Below are 23,993 nucleotides of genomic sequence, written 5' to 3'. Positions count from 1 at the left end.
TAATAGATCTCGCAGTTACGCCCTGCGTAACCTTCGAGTACGCCCCACGTAGCGGGCCAATGCCCGGTTTTCTTTTGGTGATCATTGCAGTACGCCCAGCGTACCAAGGAGGGTACGCCCAGCGTACTCCTCCTGTGGACTTTAATTTTGGGCCTTTTGAGTTTGGGCCATTTGTGGGTTGTTGGTGTTTGGGCCAAGTCTGGAAATTATGAATAGAGTATTTTGGGCCCAATTAATATTATGGATATTGGATCTAGGCCCATTTGGTGAGGTGGGCCCAATTTGGTAAATTGGGCCAATGTTGGACTTTGTATGGGATTTGGACTTTGGTCTTGGCCCGATAAGTGTAAGTATGATTGACCTTATGTTTATTTTGTGATGATGGTTAGTTCGGGATTTGCAGTGAGTTGGTGATTCAAGAGTCTGCTTCTTCAGTTCAGAGTATCGGCATTCGTGAGGTGAGTTATCCTCACTATATCGACAGGGTCTAAGGCACCAAGGCCGGCCCTTTATTGGATTGAGATTCGGATATGGTTGTTATGTTATTTCTTGATATGTCTGCATCTTGGTAGCTAGGATGGTATATGCTAGAGACCTGGATAAGGTCGATTTCCCGATATGTAGAGTGATGTTATTCTAGTAACCGGTTAGGTCGGTATCCTGGTTAGGGTAATGATATGTTATGTGATCTGCTTGATCGGTTTGTGGACTATGACTGTTATATGATTGTATGTTATGTGCATATGATTGTTTGGATTGGAGTTGGGTTGAGGCGGGTCCTGCTTTGTGCTGTAGGCCAAGATACCCAGGGCGGACCGGTTGTTCCGAAGGCCCAGCGAGCGGTCCGGATAGGCTGTAGGCCCCACGAGGGCGGACCAGACGTGCCGAGGCTCGGAGAGTGGACCAGGACGACTGAAGGCCCGATGCGGGCGGACCAGTCATATTATAGACTCGGAGAGTGGACCAGGTGGGTTGAAGGCCCGGTGCAGGCGGACCAACCACACTGCAGACTCGAAGGATATGACTAGACACAGAGGGTGGACTGAAGGCCGATACGGCGGACCAGTTACACAGTAGACCCGATATGCATGGCTGTTCTATGTTATGTTATGTTATGTATGCTATTTATGTTATGGGCGGAAGGCAATATGTTATGGGCTAGAAGGCAATATGTTTTGGACTGGAAGGTCGTAGCCTGGAAGGGCGTATATTTGGTTGGTATTTTGGGGGTATCTCACTAAGCTTTCGGGCTTACAGTTGTGGTTTAAATGTTTTTCAGGTTCTTCAGGAGACCGTGGCAAGGCGAAGGCGTGATCGTACCGCTCCTCGTATTTATGTTTATGACATGATTCTGGGAATACTCTGATAATAAATGTATTGAAAACCTTTTTGTAATAACATTATTAAAATGGATTGTCTTTGAAAAGTTTAAATTGTGTTGAAATTTTTGGTCGTTACAAGAGATCACAGATCGGGTAATTAAAAGAACTAAACAAAGCCGCATACCTATTGTGAAGGTCCACTGGAACGCCAAGCGAGGACCTGAATACACCTGGGAACGCGAGGATCAGATGAAACAAAAGTACCCACAACTTTTTCCTAACCCGTAAACTCTGTCTTAGATTAAATTTTGGGACGAAATTCCCTCTAACGAGGGGATGTTGTGACAACCCTATATTTTTCAAATCAATGTAACATTTAAGAGTCAAATACAACGAACTATTTGGAATCAACGAAATTAGCTTCAAAAATAAAGTGTTCAAAAATCTAAATTGGGATGCATCAAATATTAGATATCGTGCCAAGGTTTCAAAAAACATAAAGAACATTCAAATCCGAGTTACAACGAAAAAGTTATGATCACTCGAAAATCCACGACACACCCGGTAAAACATTGTTTAACGTAAAAAGTGAAATTCCAATAAAATGCATTTTAGCCTTAGGTATCTAAACGAAAGTCGTATATTACGTTAAACCCTGAATATGCATAAAAAGAACGCCCAAATTGGACTTCGTATGAAGAAGTTACGAATTTTCTAAGTTTCGTAACAACGATACACAGCTAAAAACTCGAATTAAAGATCGAACAATTTTTAGCCAATGCAACCTAAACGAGAGTTGAAGGTCTTCATAATAGAAATACAATGGTAAAAAGACAGACGAAAACGGACGTCGGATAAAGAAGTTATGGATTTTTAACGGACTTTAGCAATCCTGGCCTACTAAAAATATACTATTAAAAATAAATTCAAAACTAGCCGACGGAGTCTAAATAAAAGTTGTAGAGCATAGTCTCACCTACACGTGGATATAAAGAACGCGAAAAACGGAGCTCGTACGAGAAAGTTACGGAATTTAGAAGTTGGAAATACAAATTACGCACAACGTAATTTAGCGTACACCCATCGTACTCAGATGTAGTGTCGCATCCCATCGGCTAACAGGCTAGCTAGGCTCGAGTCATAAGCGATGACGAATCCAGAGTACACCCAGCGTACCCCTAGAGTACACTTAGCGTACGGGATGTTTCAGCACTATAAATAGAGTGCATGAGCCCCAGGTTTTAGCACACATTTCTCAACTCTCCTCTCACTCTTACACTCTCTTAAGCTCTAGAGACTATCCCTACACCCTCGATTCCATACCCAAGCCCCGGAAGGTTTTATGCTCCCGAGATCCCCGAAGAATCCGAAGACGCAGCTTTCCACAGTTGAGGTTCTTCTCGATACTAGTCTCAATCTCTTCAAACCAAACAAGTGAGTTCATACCCCTACTTTTCACGTATTTTTCATGTTCTAGGGGGGGTGGAATACAAGTGCAATATGAGAAAACATATCATTTTATATAGATTTAAATACAACATCTATATTATTAAAATGCTTCGATATCAACATTTTACTTTGCATGAGAAGTTAGTATTTCATCGAGTTATTATCACCAAATGGAACACATTTACGGAAAAACTATAATGGGTATAGTTTGCGGGTTATTCATTACATTCTTACGTAAACATTGTGAAAAATGAAATACTTTCATCCGCAATGAAATATAGACTTTCTTTTTCGTAAATCTATTTATACTAAGTGTTATGAGATATTCAACTTCAACGTACTCTCAAGTATGCATTTCAAGTCCTGTATTATAAACCATAATCTCTTGGAGGGAGAGCGTGATACTTGTATATAGATATATATGAGATTGACAATCCTCCACCTAAACTGTTAGCTACAATTAGACCGGTAAGTCTCGGGTAACAAATGTCATAACACTACAACGCCTGAAGAACGTTGTTACAGTCAGTCTGTATCAATAGCATGGTTATATAACTCACACGGAAGTATAAAAATAAGTTTGATTTACGAGACTCGTGAATGCATTCAGTATTTACATTATTTTGAGCATAAATTCATCTTCATCATTTGAGCACGAAAGATACTAACGCCCTCCAACTTTTGGGACTTTTTCAAACTACATGTAGAAAATATTGGATTTTCTAGAAACCACATTCACCTATTTTCTTCTAAAAGACATACATTTTTCAGTACAAAAACACTTATGAACTCACCAACTTTATTGTTGACACTTTTTCGAAACTGCTTGTATTTCTCAGGGAATCAGTAATACACGTAACTACCAGCTTTTGGAGAAGGAACGTTAAGGCGTCTATTATTAAAACATTTTAAATCATCATATTTGTAATATTATTTTGAAACATGTATTACTTAACAATGTAAGTTTTTGTTATATATATATATATATATATATATATATATATATATATATATATATATGATGGTTGTGTTACTTTCTTTACGATATTCAACTATTGTGGTACTACGTGAAGTCACCCACCCCCGAATGTTTCTGTCATTCTGGTTTGGGGGTGTGACATGTATGGAAAAGAAAAACGATGAAATGTGCAATTGTCTTCAAAAAAATTACGAACCGTATGATTCACAAATTCTATGCCACCATCACTTTGAAAAACTTTTATCTTTCGTGAGCATTGTGTTTGAACAAAATTAATAAATTAAGGTAACACCGAATAGAAACCTGTCTTAGTTGTAAGTGGATAGAGCCACGTAAACCTGGAGTAATCGTTTGTAAAAGCAACATAATATTTATAACCCTCATTAGAGGAAATAGAAGTTGGACCCCATATATCCCAATGAATTAAGTCTAAAGGATGAGATGAACGTTTATAATTAAGATTAAAAGATAATCGTTGTCCTTTAGCAAGTTGACAAGGTGTGAAAACAATAGGTTTTGGTAACAAAGAAGTAGTAGACAAAAATCCTAATTTATTCATAGTAGAAATAACATCAAAGGACACATGACCTAGACGAGCATACAATAACTCATAAGAGGCTCTTTTTGAAGCTCTGGTGATGGCAACAAAAGCGTGGGGTTCATCCTTGAGCACATAAAGGCCATTTTCACAGCTTCCTTTAGCGAGAACTCTTTTGGTTTTCTGATCCTGAATATTGAAAAAATGTTGAGAAAATATAACATCAACCAGATGATCAGTTGTTAACTTGCTCACATAAAGTAATTTCTTGGTAAGATTTGGAATGACAAGAATATTGTGTAAAGGAATATGATATGAAATAGTCGATAAACCCATATGCGTGATTGGAAGTTTCTTACCATTTCCAAAAACAACGTTATTGTTACGTGGATATGATGTCGAATGATTGAGTGAGTCACATGTTGGAGTCATGTGATATGTCACTCCCGAATTAACATGCCAATCGGGAGTGTTGTTAGTAACATGACATTGTGCATGGAAGGCCTTTGCTAAGTTTTCATCCGAAGAGGGACCTTAAGTAGCATAGGTATGAAGTTGCGGACAAGAAGACGCATAATGACCATTATTTATGCACAATTGGCAATGAGGTGGTCTTCAACCTTGACCTCGTCCCCCGCCATGAGAGTTTGATCCTCGATAATTGAAGGAACGACCCCTACCCTGAGCAGAATTAGTGTGAGTATTCTGAGCCTGAAAAGCAGGAGGAGGAGGAGGAGGAGGGGTACCATAAAGAGATTGCAAGAACAACTCGTGACTTTCTGCTTATATAGCCAAATCACAAAACAAAGGTTCAAGTTTGGTAGCCCTTATTGAAGTGGAGAAAGTTTCATAAGAAGGACCCAAACCACAAAGAAACCAATGAAACCTATCAATTTCAACAATCGGGTGACCAATTGCGGAGATTTGGTCACATATTGCCTTGAATCGACGACAATAATAAGAAATAGAAGATGTACCTTTCATGAGTTTTGGAAGGGAATAACGCAGAGAATGAACGCGTTCAACAGATGCGTTACTGTAAGAAGCTTCAAGAGCGAGCCAAATGTTGCAAGCCATGGTGAGACCAAGAACTTCAGCTGCAGCTTCTTCAGTAAAAGAAGATTGCAAGAGAATAATAGCTCACTGATCAGCTTCAACCCATACTTGATAGTCTGGATTGGGAAGAGATTTTTCTTCAACAGTAACGGTTGTCGATGGAGCAGGAGAAGAACCATCGAGATGCCCTAATAGCTTCTGATAAGTAAAGATGGGAAGAAGATGATTCCGCCATAAAAGGTAGTTGTTGGAGGAAAGCTTGATTGTCATTAGGTGCAATAGAGTATTCATGGAGAAAGGATTATCTTGAGAAGAATAAGAAGAAGAGGACTTAGTTATGGTGAGATCCCAGGAAGAAGAAAGAGACGAATAGGTTTAGAAGAGGGAAATTGGATGAATGGTTGATACCATATAAAAAGTAATAAAATCAACCCCATCAATTAAAGAGGAGAGAATCGATTTATATTATGGATTTACAACAAATACCCCTACAAATAAGGAGATAAAGAAATACAATAAATAAGATAAATATATAATAATATTATCCACTAATAAGAATAAATCTAGTAATATTATTTAATAACGTTTAGTTCTAAAAAAATCTCTAAAATGAACTCGTATTTTCTAAGAATTAACTCGTATTTTTCATCTCTATTTATTAGAAGAAATCTTCAATTCTTCGGTATAATTCGAATATTATAATTTCTTACGTATCCAGAGAGTTAGAGTTGATTTTGATATCTGAATATTGTTTTTGAATTAAGATAAATGTATTCTCCTTAATTCTATCGACTTCCTTATTGGGAATTAATAAAAATATCAATTATACCCTTATAATTACTATTTCTATTTTTTTATTATTATTAAAAGGAAATGTTTGTATGTATTATTGTAATTACTATACACCATCCAATCTTAGCCATATAAAAATCTAATATGATGGTCTAAAATTTGTCATAAACTCATATATATCATTTATGTTTAATCATATATATGGGAAAAGTGAATATACCCTTAAGAGTATATAAGCTTAGGTACCAAAACTCACCGTACTACATCGTTTTGTATCATATATTTCACATTTATTTTCATCTTACATAATTTTCATTTTCAACTGTAATATATATAGCCTAATTGATGTTCGTCAAAAAGATGTGATGTAAGAGAAAGATAATAATGAAAATTTGAAAATCTTAAAAATAAATCAAGTTAAGGATTGAAGTTGAAGAACATTATAATAGATATATCAAACAAAACGACGTATTATAGTGCGTTTGGGTACCTAAGCTTATATATCCCAAAGGGTATATTCACTTTTCCATATATATATATATATATATATATATATATATATATATATATATATATATATATATATATATATATATATATATATATATATATATATATATATATATATATATATATATATATATTAGAAATAAAAAAACGGCCGAATAGATAAACAAAATACGTTGGAAAATTATGAAGATTTATTTTTAAATGAGAAAGAAATGGTATTAAAAATGTCAAAATATAAAGTTTTTTTTACATAATTAATTAACTTAAAATATAAAAACGTTATTGTAACAAATATTAGAATATAGACATCATATGTCCAAAACGATATAATTCATGGAAATACCTAAGCTCATTTAGAAGGACTAAGTCATCCATATTTTTAAATATATTTATAACCGTACGACTCAAACATCTTGAAATAAGAATCATCTCAAGCTGCATGTAATTGTAAACTTTAAAACTAATTTATAAAAAAATAGTATTTGAGCTCATGTTTTGCTGTGTGAACTTTATATATGTTTTTGTTGCCTATCAGTACACTACATAAAGAAAAATCATATTTTATATATCTATACTATATTATATGAATAATTTACAAATATTGAATGCATAAATATCTTAAAATTAAGATCATGAGGTGAAAAAATACGAGTTCATTTTAGAGATTTTTTTGGATGTGGGTAGGGGTGGGGGTGGGGGGGGGGGGTGGGGGGGTGGGGGGAGAGAGAGAGAGGAGGGATATGTGGGATTGCCAACTGTATGTCACACGGATCGCCAATTTTATATCACACACACAGAATACTCGTCGATGTTCATTGCAATCTAATGGTTCCAGATACAATTCACGCGGGTTGACTCCTTCGACTCCTAATTACTCTAGAGTCTCTTCCTTTCCCTCCTCTTTAAAATCATGTTACCTCCCAAACCAATTTTTTTTCAGCCACCACCATCCGTCATCCTGTCTAACCCTAAACAACCATTGATCACCTCCAGCAAACCACCTTCTGCACCTTTCCTACATCGCACCATCAGAAAACACCAAACACCACCACTTAACTCTATGTATTGCTACTTCTACAGATTTGGAAGTAACCTTAACGACCACACACCAATTCTCTCTAAATGCACTTCCTCTCTACTTTCTGTTTTCCTTAAACAACACATCTTGGGTTTATGGTTGCATCACTACCACCATCACCTTCTGATTTTATGTATCCCACAATCTACTCTCCTCGTAAAACCTGATCTATGTAAAACATCTTTCTTTCTATACATTTTGTGTACTGATGGTCTTGGAGCAAAACGTGAGCTAATGTTTTTGATGTATGGCCAAGGAATCTACTTTATAATTACATGTAATTAATTAGAAGAGAGAGAAATGAAAATTATCTATATCTAAGGCAACTTAGTAAACTTAATAAATAAAAATCAAATCAAATCTCATATTTTATTCAAAACATTTAAATTATATCATTTTTTAAGAATACGACTTCATTCGATAAATAAGAATACAACTTCGTTCAATAGTATTTTTAGTTTTTCATTCTTAAAGAGTTTGATTTTTTGAGAAATAACATTCTTAAAGAATGCATCTCATAAATTAGAACAAAACATATCGTTTTTAAGAAAAATATATTGCAGTGTAATCAATAATATATACTATAAAAATAATAACCATTATTATAACATAAAGCAACCATTTTATAATATAAAAGAAGAATATATATATATATATATATATATATATATATATATATATATATATATATATATATAATTTTAAAAGAACATACACAACATTCTATATTATATTCTTTAAGAATATGATATTATTTTTGAAGAATATACAAAAAATTATAACATATACTACATTCTTCAAGAATCTGTTATCATTCTTAAAGAATTTGTCTTTCCTTTTGGATGGTTTTGGTTTTCATATGCTATATCTTTTTAGCTCAATATGTTTGAACTTAGATACACAAATCATTTCATTAAAACAATCAAATGGATACAAGAGATAAACTCATTTTCTATCTTGGATTTTAACTCGATATATATAGCTGCCTATAAAAATCATAACACAATATTATGCAATTCATATAAAAATAATAACACTAGAACACATAAAAACTATAAAAATAAAAATAAAAAGTTTTTTACATTCTTTAACAGTCTAACTTATTTGTAGAGGCCACCAATATCAACATCTAGGTCAACATGATTTAGATCAATACAAAACTACATGTCATCTGAATTATTAACAGTAACAAGTCCGGTGCTAAGCCCTTCTATGTGAACAATTAAGAACCAAAAATATTTAAACATAAAAAAAAGGATAATCCATTTCAAAAATATAACTTTAGTTTGAATTATCAACATCTTATTGTTATATATATATATATATATATATATATATATATATATATATATATATATATATATATATATATATATATATATATATATATATAGGTTAAGGTTCATTTGAGGCCATTCTAATTTTGTGAGACCGTGAAACCAAATCTAAAAATAATTTTAAAATGCAAAATAAATGGAAAAATCCAAAAATTCTTTTTTTAAATATTATTTTCGGAACTTGAATTAACTAAAAAAAATAAAAATAAAAAAATCCGTTTTTCTTTTGAAAAATACGTGAAATATTCTAAATATAATATTACACTGACATATTCTAAAAAATAATTTTAAAATGCAAAATAAATGGAAAAATCTAAAAATTCTTTTTTTAAGTATTATTTTCGAAACTTGAATTCACTAAAAAAAATAAAAAAAGTCCTATTTTTTTTTTGAAAAATACGTGAAATATTCTAAATAGAATATTACACTGTACATATTCTAAAAATAATTTTAAAATTCAAAATAAATGGAAAAATCAAAAAATTCTTTTTTTAAATATTATTTTGGGAACTTGAATTAACTAAAAAAATAAAAAATAAATAAAAAAATGCATCTCACGGTTTCACAAAATTAGGCCGTCTCACATGAACCTAACCCTATATATATATATATATATATATATATATATATATATATATATATATATATATATATATATATAGAGAGAGAGAGAGAGAGAGAGAGAGAGAGAGAAAGAAAGAGTTAGGTTCATATATAAACCCTAATTATTGTGTGAATATGTGTGAACCAATGAGAATTTAGAAAAACAATAAATGATTAATTAAATAAGTAAAAGGTAATTTTGGAAGTTTAAATATAATTATTTACTAACCAAAAAATGAAGTCGTATATTTTCCTTAAATCATGGTTTTGGTTACAAACATGCAAGAATACTAATTACTTTTTTGTTATTTATTAACAAATGTTTTTGATTGTATAGACCGTGCTAAATTATTCTTCAAACCATTTGCAGTTAATTTTTTTTTTCTAGAATGTTAATATTATTCTTAAAGAATATTAGTTGTGGTTACTGTTAATGGAAATTGATCCAAAAAAGTTGAAACATAAAGAATTTTAGGCCTTGTATTCTTCAAGAATTATTGAATTCTCAAAGAATTCTTCAATTATAACAAATTGATCATGTTACAGACTTTTTTATTCAAACTATTATTTTCGATAATATATGTTGTATTATACCATATTCGTAAAGAATACACAAACAATAATAAACAAAATTGAAATACAATAACGAAGGTAGCACTCATTCTAAAAGAATATACTCCAATTGATGGTATTAAAAAAATTAATCATGCTAACTGATGAAGTTATTCTTAAAAAATTTAAATATGCAGAATATATTATATCGTATTTTTAAAGAACGCACGGATAATATTAAACTTCTCTTTTTATAAAAATTAAATGTGGTTGCAATCGGTTACATAAATTTATTCAATACATTCCTTATTGAGAATTAATCAAAATATAAAGTATGTTTTTATAATAATTATTTTTAATTTCTTATTAAAAAGAAATGTTTATGTGTGTTGTGTTCCATTGTAATTATGGTATAGCATATAATCTTAGCCATATACACATCTAAATCTAATGGTCCAAACCTTGTCATACACTCACACAATATATATATTCACATTTAATCCTAACCCTATATATATATATATATATATATATATATATATATATATATATATATATATATATATATATATATATATATATATATATGATAAACTTTACTTTTTTATAAACCGGTTAAAAAATATACAACTTGAGAAAGTCACAATTCATAAACATCTTGATGAATATGGAGCAGCACCATATAATTGTTGCCTTTATGAGAACTAAATACCATTCAAAGGAGCAGTGGCGGATTTAGGGGGGTTTCGGGGTGGCACCGGCAACCCCTAAATTTTCCGGCCGCAGTGGAAAAATTTTTAATTTTTTTTATTTTGTCTACTATCGTGCAACCTCTAATCTTCCCGTGCAACCGCTACTATGAAATCCTGCGTCCGCCCCTGCAAAGGAGGGACCTTGAGAGGTTGACAACTGAATTGGATCCAAATTAAGATTAAAGATTAAACTTGCTTAGGAATCTCTAACTTGATCCTTTGTCCCAAAAAGGACATTTGAAGCCTAAATCATAATAATATCATATTTGCCTCCTAATATGTTCGATTTTTATTTTCCTAAACATTCAACATACGATTATCAGTTCCTAATCATAACTGAAATTACTAAATTGGACAAAAACATGATAAATAGGGATGAGCAAAAGGACCGAACCGGCCGGAACCGACCCGAACCGGCCCGGAACCGGGAACCGGATTCGGCCAAAATCAAGAACCGAACCGGCCCGGCGGTTCTACCGGTTCCTGGTTCCTACCGGTTCTTGTCGTTTCTTTAAATGTTGGAACCGATCCTTGAAAAATAGCATCATACGGTTCCGGTTTTTGCCGGTTCTACCGGTTCCGGTTATATCGGTTCCGGTTCCTACCGGTTCCCAGTTCCAAAAATCTACAAAAATAACGTCCCGGTCCCGGCCCAGCCGGTTCCATCGGGTTCCGGTTCCGGTGCCGGTTACGGTTCCGGTACCGGTTCCGACCGGTTCCCCGGTCCATATGCTCATCCCTAATGATAAAAGCACAAATTCTATAGCAAATCAATCAAAAAAAAGCCCACAAGGTACAAATGCCAAATCTCTATCGCCATATTTATTAATATGAGCAACATACAAGGTATTAATCATTAGTTAGAAACTAGAATAGTAGTCTTATGCATCCAATAGGTATTTTACATTATAAAGGATGACAATTAAGCTATAACTTAATAAGTCCATACAAAATTTTCAAGACCATTGCATAAAAATTATGTAAGGTTTAATAAATAAATAAATAAAAGAGAATTCGATTAAAGGTATGATAGAAGATCGAAGAGAAATTACCGGTGCAAATCGTCGAAAGAGTATTCTTTACAAATCTGGCAGTGATGACTTAATTTCTTATGAAGACGTCTCTCAGATGGTGTCAATCCCATTTTTAATAACAACGACGATGTGAGGAAATAGGACTATTTGTTTGTGGTAGTCAATAGTGGTCGAAGAGAGACAAATGTGTCATAGGGTTGAGGATTAATCTCCAGATAACCATAAAGGAAAGCTCTATTGAACAAATGGTCAAGAAACAAAGAAGAATATCGGCATCAACAGATTTACAAAAGGAGGAAGTGACGGAGGATGGAAGGATGGCGACGTTTGAGGTGATGGTGTGGAGTAATCGATAAGAGAGATGAGAGATGAATTTGGTGTGCACATCAAAAAGTAAATAAGAGTTTGGGTTTTTTTAGGTTTCTTTCCATAATTACAAGTTTCTAATTTTAGTAATTAGTTCATTAGTTATTGAATTTATTATAAACCTTTCTATATTGATTGACTGGGAATCAATCACACCTTCACACAATAGAAAGGGTGTATATATTAACCTATCTCTCTCTCTCTCTCTCTCTCTATATATATATATATATATATATATATATATATATATATATATATATATATATATATATATATATATATATATTCTACAAGGACTGTGGATAAACACGGAAGTTTAGAAAACACTTGAGCAAAGTTATAATTTATAAAGTTGACAGTGCAGGAGTGAGTGGTATTTAAAAAGTAAAATGATGGAAAATATCATTTTTCAAAGTAAAAAGGTTGCAACTGACAGGAAAAAAATGTCAATTTACAATGTTAAAGGTGGAGGGTAAAAGTGATGTTTTAAAAAATAAAGGGACCGAAAATATCATTTTACAATATAGAGGGGTTGCAAGTGACAGGTCATTCCAATATGAGGAATTAAATTTGTAACTTATGCTTTGATGTAGTTGTATATTATACATTGAGAAAACTGTAATAAAGTCCTTACATATTGGTCTCAAAATCGATTTCATCATTATATATATATATATATATATATATATATATATATATATATATATATATATATATATATATATATATTAAATTAAGTTACAAATACCAGTAATCATAATCAATTTAACCCCTTGATCCGGTCAACAGATTATCCAATTTTTGAAAATTATATTTTTGGCCCAGATTTTACATTTTGTTACAAATATGGTCCAAAATTTACCATTTTTCCCAAATTTTAGAAATTTATTATGAATTCATCCTAACTTTAGTTTTTTTTTTTTTTACAATTTGTTTTTCAAAAATTTATTTTTAGTATGTTTTTCCTTTATAAAATCTTATTTTCACATAAAAATCTTATATTTTCTATATAAAAACCCTTTTTAAAAAGTTTTTGTATATGAAATATCTACTTATAAAAATATGTATTTATTAAGTACATAAATATATATATAAATACGTTTTTATAAAAAAAATGTATAAAAACACATATTTTTATTATAAATGTATACAAACACCTATATATATATATATATATATATATATATATATATATATATGCACACAAATAGATGTGTATCTATATTTTTTTTTATAAAATTGTGTTTGTTTACATTTCTTTTATAAAAACATGTTTGAATAATTTTTTTGTATAATACGTGTTTGTATACATTTTATAAAATCATGTTTGTATACATTTTATAAAAATGTGTATGAGTAATTTTTAATATAATACGCATTTGTATACATTTTATAAAGTCGTGTTTTTTACATTTTATAAAAGCATGTTTGAATAATTTTTTATATAATACTTGTTTGTATAAATTTTATAAAATCATAGTTGTATACAATTTATAAAAATATGTTTTAATAATTTTTTTATATAGTACGTGTTTGTATACATTTTATAAAATCATGTATGTATACATTTTACAAAAACGTGTTTGAATAGTTTTTTATTTAATATGTGTTTGTATACATTTTATAAAATTGTGTTTGTATACATTTCATAAAAACATGTTTGAATGATTTTTTATATAATAGGTGTTTGTATACATTTTATAAAATTGTATTTGTATACGTTTTATAAAATGTATACAAATATGTATTATATAAAAAATTATTCAAACATGTTTTTATAAAAAAAATATATAAACAAACACGATTTTATAAAAGAAAAATATAGATACATACCTATTTGTGTGCATATATATATATATATATATATATATATATATATATATATATATATATATATATATATATATATGTTAAATACATTTTTGTATACATTTTTTTTATAAAAACGGATTTGTATATATTTATATATACTTAATAAATACCTATTTTTATAACTAAATATTTCATATACAAAAAAGTTTTTATATAGAAATATTAGATTTTTATGTGAAAATACGCTTTTTTTTTTGTTTAAATATGATTTAGAAAGAAAAAACATATTAGAAATAATTTTTTGAGAAAAAAAAAGTTGTAAAAAAAAAATTTAAGTTAAGATGAATTCATAATAAAATTCTAGAAATTGGCAAAAAGGGTAAATTTTGGATCAAATTTGTAATCAAATTTAAAATCTAGGCCAAAAATGTAAATTTTGGACCAAATTTATAATAAATTTTGAAATCTGGGCAAAAAATGTAATTTTTGAAAGTTGATTGACCTGTTGACCGGGTTAAAAAGTTAAATTGAATACGAATACTGGTATTTGGGACTTAATTGGGTAAAAAAATATATAAAAAATAAATCGATTATGAGATCAATATATAAAGATTTTATTGTAGTTTTCTCTATATTAAAAATGATACTATTACTCACACAAATTAGTTTTTGTTTATATTTATAATATAAGAATCTAACAAGATCGATAAAAAAAAGTTAATATTGAATATGATATTTAATTTTTTTTTTAACATAAATCGAATATTTATTATTTTTATGCATAATGTTTTTAATGACTAATTATATTTTATAATTGCACGCTATATTAAGAAAATTAATATTAAAGAAAAGATGTATTTCTATTTAAATATTGACCACATGCGTTTTGATTTGATTTTCCAATGTATGGTTGAATTAAAGTATAAAAGATTTAATACTAAACAAAATCGTTTTGGTGTTTATTTTAGCATGATTTGAATTGCATAGTTGAGTTTTGATAGATAGATCTCAAGTACAGTAACGCGATTATGAGATTCATATTTTAAGTGTATTATTGTCAATAGAAAGTTAATCTAAAGTGGAAATTGTCAAGCATGCATGATCAAATGAAACAGACAAATAATAAATCGATGTTTATTATAAAGCTTGGAGGAGAAAAAGATGGAGAAAGCTTCTATGAAAGACTTGGTCAACAAAAAGGCTATGGACTAGTTGAAATGAACGAAAGATCGAGGATTGTCTTCTTTATAAATCTACCATAATAAATAACAATAATTATCCCACATGTTTTATTGTATTTCATTTTAATATTTGTCATTTTCTAAAATTTTTTGAATTATTTAACATTCGTTTGTTATTTTTATAGATTTTTTTTTCTTTTTTATTCAAATTCCACATATTAAATGGTATCTCATATTACTTAATTTTATTAATATATTAATAACAAAATTGCAAAAATATCTTTGGTATGCATTTTTTTGGGGTTTTAATCCAAACCATAACTTTTTTCCTTTTTTCCTTTTTTTTTTTTTTTTTTTTTGATATATTTTTTATGCTTTTTCTATTTAATTTAAATGAAAAATAAAATATTTACCTAATTTGGGGCCCACATCTCTCTCTCTCTCTCTCTCTCTCTCTCTCTCTCCTGTGTAAACCTACCGTCGATCCAAACCTCGTTCATATGCCTCTATCTCTATATCTCTTTCTTTGGCAGAGTTTGTACCTTTAAGTAATCTGTTGCTATTCTTATTAGTATAATTGTTCAATTTTGTAACATCCCGAAATATCAAGAGTAGAGTTGAAGGGCTAAAAGAGTAATTTGGGAAAGAGCGACTCGGCGAGTCCATGTGTGGACTCGGCGAGTAGAGTCGCGACTTGGTCGCGTGTTGAGTGGCCGACTCGGCGAGTCAGTGTATTGGACTCGGCGAGTAGGCGCTGAGTGGAGAAAACCCTAATTCTCGGGGTTGAGCCTTATATAATGATCATTATGTCTTCCTCCCAGCCTCTTTATCACCCTTGAGCCCCAGAAAACCCTAAATCGCGGAGAAGCACCATTGTTGAGTGGATTGGAGCTTGGAGAAGTAATGGTTGAAGGAATTTTGGGAAGATTGAAGGCTTGGAGCTAGGGGCTTTGCTTGGATTCGAATTGCATTGCAGTTGGGGCATCACTTAGAGGTAATATCTCGTTTTTGACCTGTTGTTATGTTGTTTCTTCATTTTGGGGTTTGTGAGAAATTGTTTATGGATGAAATGGGAAGTCTAGAGGTTAGATCTGAGGTTGCTACCTCAGATCTGGAAGGGAGAAGGTCTAGAGTGCATGAAAGTCCCTGTTTGTGAATGGTTGATGGAGCCATCTTGTCCCAGATCCGAGCCCAATGTGCAAACGGCTTAGATCTCTTTGGATTCACGTAAAGTTTGCCACTTTACGTGATGGATGGGTTGTAGGAGGCTAGATCTATGTTTTGGATCAATTGCATGGCCTGGAGTGCTTCTGAATGGATTCAGAACGGTGGTACTCGGCGAGTCACATGGGTCGACTCGACGAGTTGCTTGAAGATGGCCTGGAACTCGACGAGTTGGAAGAACAACTCGGCGAGTAGGTTGAAGATAGCCTTGGACTCGACGAGTCCATTTGGAATCGGCGAGCCTTGTCGAAGAGTCCCGAATATTCTCTGGTTGGGTCGAGAATCGGTGAGTCGTGTGCGAGTGGACTCAGAGTTGTTGGACTCGGCGAGTCTCGGGGTGACTCGGCGAGTTAGGTCGCAGATTGAGTGAAGTTCTGAGTATGGGAACTCGACGAGTCACAGGGTTGACTCGGCGAGTAGGGTCAGTCAGGGGTTGACTTAGACTGAGGACTTTGATTTCGACCAAGGGTTGGCCGTTGACTTTTAGGGTTTGATCAGCGATGTGGCCTTTGGGCCAAGAGAAAGGTAAAATAGTCTTTTACCCACAAGAGGGTGTTATGAGAGGATTTATTCTAGTCTCGAGAGTTATATTCATGAGAGCATTTGCCTTACGTGTTAGGCGGTGGCGAGTTCGAGATTCAAGTGTGGGGATATCTGCTTTCTGCTTGCTAGGTGAGTCTTCTCACTATACTTTACCTTGAGTAGGTAACCAGAGTTATGTGATCAGAGTATTTGTATGCTATTTGTATGTGATGTGTTGTACTGCATTATTTCTATGTGATTTATGCTGTGCATGTTTATAGAGTTGGAACCGGAAGGTTCCCAGAGTTAGAACCTGAGGGTTCACGGAGTTTTGGTGCACGGACCCATAGAGTTATAGCCTCGAGTGGCTAATATGTGTTATGTGTGGTATTTTGGGGAACTCACTAAGCTTCGTGCTTACAGTGTTTTGTGTGATGTTTTTTTTTTCAGGTTTCTTTCAGTATCACGGGACGGCACCGGCTTGATTGTACACACCAGAGAAAGAGTCATATTTTGGAGGATCCTGGTTTTCTATGCAAGTGAAAATGGAGTCATGTTTTGTAAATCGACTATGAATGAGATTTTAAATAAGTGCTTCTAAGAATAAAATGATTATTTTAAATGAAAAATTTGTCTTCAAATTTACGGTGTTACAAATTTTATCTTTAAATTGTTTTCTGAAGAGGGATCAGAAGTCAAAAAAGGGGGAGAATGTGGGGATTTGGGGGCAGATTCTATTGGGGGAAGACAAAAGAATAAGAGGACCAGACAAACGCACAATGATTGTATTCGCTTGGATTTTGAGTCAAGATAAGCATTTGAAGAACTATGTTGACCTTTACTCCTCTATCGGTTAGGATTCTTTTATCTGCCATTCACAATTTCTTAATTTGTATGTGTTCTGCAACCCTAATTAGATTCTTCTATATCCTAATCTTCATTTAGAATTATTCCCAATTCTCGGTTTTAGTTTGGTACTCCGACTGTTACATAGTTAATATTAGATTGATGGTCCTGTATCATTGGAACGTTGTTTCCTTGATCAACTTCATGGTTCAACCTTCAAAGTATCTAGGTATGAACCTTCATCATATGAGTTTCAAAATTCTAATCGATTCAATAATCATATTCTTGTTTTAATCATGTAAATCGAGGTGGGATTTGAAGTCAGGTAGTAAATTCTTTTTAATTTCAGTTATCATGCTTAGATTTGAATTAGAAGTTGAGTTCCATGTTAGATTTTAAGTTTAAGATCTTGGTTTTGATTTGAGGTTAGAATTAGGTTTCAACAATGGTGGTGGATGTCATGATTGGTTGTTGTTGGCGGAGGTGAACTGTGGTGTTTGTTGGAGGTGAACAATGGTCCTGTTCAGAGGCGAACAGTTGCCGGAGATGGTTGAAAAGAGGTTATTGGAGGCGGTGAACGATGGAGGGGAAGGGGATTATGGATATGGTGGAACCATATATAGAGGTGGCAGACGGTGGTAGTGGCTGACTAAGGTTGTGGTGGATAATGGTGGAGGCAGACGGTGGTCAAAGGGTGGTGGTTGTGGAAGATATTCTTAAGTTCATGAATATGTTCTTGAGATTATGAAGATGTGTTCTTGAGATTATGAAGGTGTTCTTGGGTGTTGGGAGAGAGAGAGAAAGAGAAAGAGAGAGAGAGAGAGAGAGAGAGGTGGGTCATCTATTATTTTTTTTATTGTTAAAATAAATAAATAAATATTAAATTTTAAGAAAAATGAAAGAAAAATGAAAAATAAACACCCCAAGGGTATTATAGTCATTTCAATTTTCGGAAGGACTATTTTCACATACAAACCACTCCAAAAGGACCATGAATCCAAAAAACTCGGAGTTTTGACTAATACCCTAAAATTTTGCATACCATAAGGACCATTTTTGCAATTTTGCCTATATTAATTAATATACATAATAACTTTCTACATGTGAATTCATATTTCTATTAATATATACCCTAATAAATAATAATGATTTTATCACATGTCCTCTTCTACTTCATTTTAACATTTGTCATTTTTTTAGATTTTTTTTGAATTATTTAATATTGATTTATCATTTTTATAGTTTTTTTATTCAAATTCCACCTATTAAATGTCACCTCATATTACTTAATTTTATTAATTAATATACATAATAACTTTCTATCTGTGAATTCATCTTTCTATTAATATATTAATTAATGTGTATATATAGTACATTCTATTTGTGAATTCATATTAATTAATTCTATTAATATAGATTAATTAAGACCAAATTACATAAATGGTCCATATGGTTTACCAAATGTCACAAACTCAATCATTATTTATTTTTTTATGAACATGGTTCATGTGTTTCAAAAAACTTGCGAAAAAAAGTTTTTTTTGCTCACACCATTACTTTTAGTCATTTTAATAAACCTGTATAATACACAGATCTCACACCTAGTGACATAATATGCAAGCAGAGAAGAAACAAGATTGTTCTAAATCATTACGGTAGTTAAAAATGGCATTACTTTGTTTTAATTTCCTGAAATAAAAATATGTTATTTAAGTTAAAAATTAGAAATAAATTTTTACTGTGGGCAAGCATTGGATAAGTACGCCCTGCAATAGATACCATGAATCTTGAATCCTATATGAATCTTTGGACTCGCAAAATGGTAGCATCACCCCTTCATAGCCTTTGGATTGTGTTGAACTATCCATCATGTTGTATTTTATTTAGCCCATGTGACTATGTCCAGGCCATATGATGAGTATATATGTATATATGTTCTCTTTATGTACCATTTTTGGGATTTAATAATATTGATAGCAACTATTATGGTGTTAGATTCTTTCTTAAACTTCTTCAAAAAATCTTCTTTTCGTATTTACCATTCTCATCGTTTCTCTCTGTAACTTCAATCAGGTAACCCTGGCTCATTCTCTAAAATATCTTCTTTTAATCTTGGTCATTCTCTTATGCTCTCTTCAACTGCAATTTGTCGACACTAGCCCTTCTGTATAGTTATATTCGAATTTCTCATGGTTAAAACTCCACCACAATTAAACAAAGCTTTTGGCATAACAAATATCTAGACCTACATTACCCTCCTTCTTGATCTCGAGAATTCTCCCCAATGACATGGTTGGTTTTACGTTGCTCCACCGGACCATAAAAAAAAAACTGGTCTTTGTTCGTTGCTGCCCCAATGGCCCAATCTACAGAACTTCTCGGCCCAAAAGTGGAGTATGCCCACTAATATGCTCCTTAGTTTCGTGTCATCATGCACACTTTTTTAGCTTGCCTACAAGCCCACTACATAACAACCTTCGCAACAGCCTAATGTTCAGCCACAATAACCTCAACAGGGCTGGTCCTAGTCCAACTTGATTGACCAGCTCACACCAATGCCACAAATGTTTAGCTTGTTCTCATTAAATGACCTTGGGATTTATTATGGACATTAGAGCCACATACCATGTCCATGAAAACTAAGGTATATAAAAATTCATCTATATATAATAATCATGATTTTTTTTCACATCCCTATAAGTATGACTTAAGTATGAATGGACACATCGAATCCCCTCTTAAGTATCTACAACACCGAACACTTCAGCTTAACAAAATCCTCATCTCCCAACTTTATCGATAATATTATTTTTTTTGGACAATTCACTTGTCATAATAAACGTAATACTAAATTTTATGAGTTTTTTTTTTTTGGAACGACAAATCTAATCTACTTCTACACTGCTCATAATTCCCCACTTATGTCCCTCACGGGACTTGAACCCTCGACCTCAAAGAGAGAGGGCAACACCAAACTAGTATGGAGCTAAATTGATTAGTTGGAGCAAACCACAAAAAATGCTAGCTAAATTATAAATTAGCTTATGGACCCCTTTGAAGTGATTAGATCATATCTCTCGACTCGTAACTTTAATATACGAAGTTAAATATTTTCTAGAAACTAGAAAATTTTCCAAAAACTCATGTTTTAGGGCTTTTTTTCTAGTTCGGCATATATCGTGTCTAAAATCGGGTTTGAAGTCAGACCAATAAAGACAGAGTTAAAAATGGAAAGGATTATGAAGATTATGAGGACTTTGAAGACATAAAGGCATATGTTGCAAGCAAATTCGTAGCTTGAAGACTGGGCAAAGTTTGATTAAGGATAATTTCAGAATTAATGAAGATTTCAGAGATCTTTACTAATATATGCTAATCACACCGCGAATATATTGTAGCGCTGCAATTTGGGTCTGTTCTAAAAAGCTATAAATAAAGGTGATTTTCATCCAACATAGGTGATATTCATCATCACAGAAGAAAACATCCAGAGAAGGCTGTTTTGAGAGTTTAGAAAGTTATATTAGCCGATAGGATGATATAGATGCAGAAATTTGAAGATTAAGAGAATAAATCATTAGGCTATCAATATGTTTAATTTTCTGTCTATAATTAGTGAGCCTTTTGTTTTCTTATATGTTCTTATTGAGATTTGAGATTCTACCAATTTTGATTATTTGTTATTTATGAAACCCTAGTTTGTTTGTTTATGTAGCATCACGAAAATTTCATAAAATTTAAACTTTTCAAAACAACCCTTTTTATAAAGAAGTATTTACAAAACCATTGTTTCCAAAACATTACTTTACAAATCAGAACTTCAACATGGTTTTCAAAACATTCACATTATCAGAGTTTCCCAGAATTCATAAGTCCAAAATGCGGGGATGTGTACGGTCACGCATTCACCTTGACACGATCCACTGAAGTACCTGAAACCATAAACCAAAACTCTAAGCACGAAGCTTATTGAGTTCCCCCAAAATGCCAATCACACAAACGATCACATATATAAAATAACAACATGCAATGGGTCTACAGCTGAAAGATTGGATTACCCCCGAGCCCACAGTATGAGTCTGGCTTGCCTATCGCCCCCACAACTCACAGTTGGCTTGCTCCTGAGCCCACAACATAAGTCTACCTTGCCCTCGGGGCCCACAACTTATGGTTGGCTTGCTCCCTGTACTAATCAGTCATCGAACTGAATTATCAATGTTAAGCCCTCAGTATAAGTATGGCATACCAATCGGGCCCTTAGATCGTATCTGGAATGCTATGGAGCCCTCAGTATGAGTCTGGCATTCCCTACCCGACCCTCAGCACATATTTGGATTGCTCCAATACCCTCAAGACCTTAGTACGAGTCTAGCATAACAACCGAGTCCTCAGCTTGTATTTGGAATGTTATTGAGCCCTCAGTATGAGTCTGGCATGCCCTACCTGGCCCTCAGCTCATATTTGGAATGTGACAACCCTATATTTTATGAAAGCAGTGTAACACTCAAAAGTCAAATACAACGAAAACTATTTGGAATCAACGAAATTAACCTCAAAAATAAAGTGTTCAAATATCTAAATTGGGATGCATCAAATATTAGATAGCGCGCCAAGGTTTCCAAAAACATAAAGAACATTCAAAACCGGGTTATATTGAAGAAGTTATAACCGCTCGAATATTTACGATACACCGTTAAAACATTATTTAAACGTAAAAAGTGAAATTACAATAAAATACATTTTAGCCTTAAGTATCTAAACAAAAGTTGTAGAGTTCGTTAAGCTGTAAACATACATAAAAAGATCGCCCAAATTGGACCTCATATGAAGAAGTTGCGAATTTTCTAAGTTTCGTAACAGTAGTAGAGGGCTAAAAACTCGAATTGAAGATCGAACGTTATTTAGCTATCGCAACTTAAACGAAAGTTGAAGGCCTCTACAATAGGAGTAAAATGATAAAAAGACAAACGAAAACCGATGTCGGATAAAGAAACTATGGATTTTTAACGAACTTTAGCAGTCCCGGCCTATTAAAAACATATCATTAAAAATAAATTCAAAACTAGCCGACGGAGTCTAAATGAAAGTTGTAGAGCATAATCTCACCTACGCGTGGATATAAAGAACACGAAAAACGGAGCCCGTACGCGAAAGTTATGGAATTTAGAAGATGGAAGCCAGGATTACGCCCAACGTAATGTAGGGGTACTCCCAGCGTACTTAGGAGCAGGGTCGAGTCCCATCGATTGCAGCTCTACGCCTAGCTAGACTCGAGTCATAAGCCATGATGCAAAGTTACGCCCAGCGTAACCGAAAAATGCCCAGCGTAACGCGTACGCCCAGCGTACTCCGGTGGTACGCCCAACGTACGCGACCTTCCAGCCCTATAAATAGAAGGCATAAGCTCCGGACATATTTTCAAGCACCAGAAGCTGTCCCGACGCCCTCGGTTTCTGTACCCGAGCCCCCGACGAAGGTTCAACGCTACCGAGATCCCCGAAGAGCTCGAAGACACAGCTTTCCGCGGTTGAAGATCTTCTCAACTCTTGCCCCACTCTCTTCAAGCCAAACAAGTGAGTTCATACCCCTACCTTTCAAGTCTTTTCATGTTTTTTTTTGGGGGGGGGGGGGGGAATACAAGTACAATACAAGTAAAAGTATCGTTTTATAAACATAAATGAAACATCTATCTTATTGATTATCGATACCAACATATTACTTTATGTATAAAGGGCTAGTATATAATCAAGTTATTTTCATCAAATGGAACATACTTTCTGAAAAACTATAATGGGTATAGTTAGCAAGTTATTCATACATTATTACGTATACATCTTGAAAAACGAAATACTTTCAAACAAAATGAAGTAAAGTCTTTCTTATCGTAAATCTATTTATACTAAGCGAAGTGAGATATTCAAACTTCAACGTACTCTTATGTATGCATTTCAAGTCATGTATTATATACCATAATCTCTTGGAGGGAGAACGTGATACTTGTGTATAGATCTATACGGGATTGACAACCCCGCACCTAAAC

Source organism: Lactuca saligna, chromosome 7 (assembly GCF_052625555.1).
Source record: "Lactuca saligna cultivar CGN05327 chromosome 7, ASM5262555v1, whole genome shotgun sequence".
Classification (NCBI taxonomy): Eukaryota; Viridiplantae; Streptophyta; class Magnoliopsida; order Asterales; family Asteraceae; genus Lactuca; species Lactuca saligna.
This window is presented reverse-complemented; position numbering follows the sequence as displayed.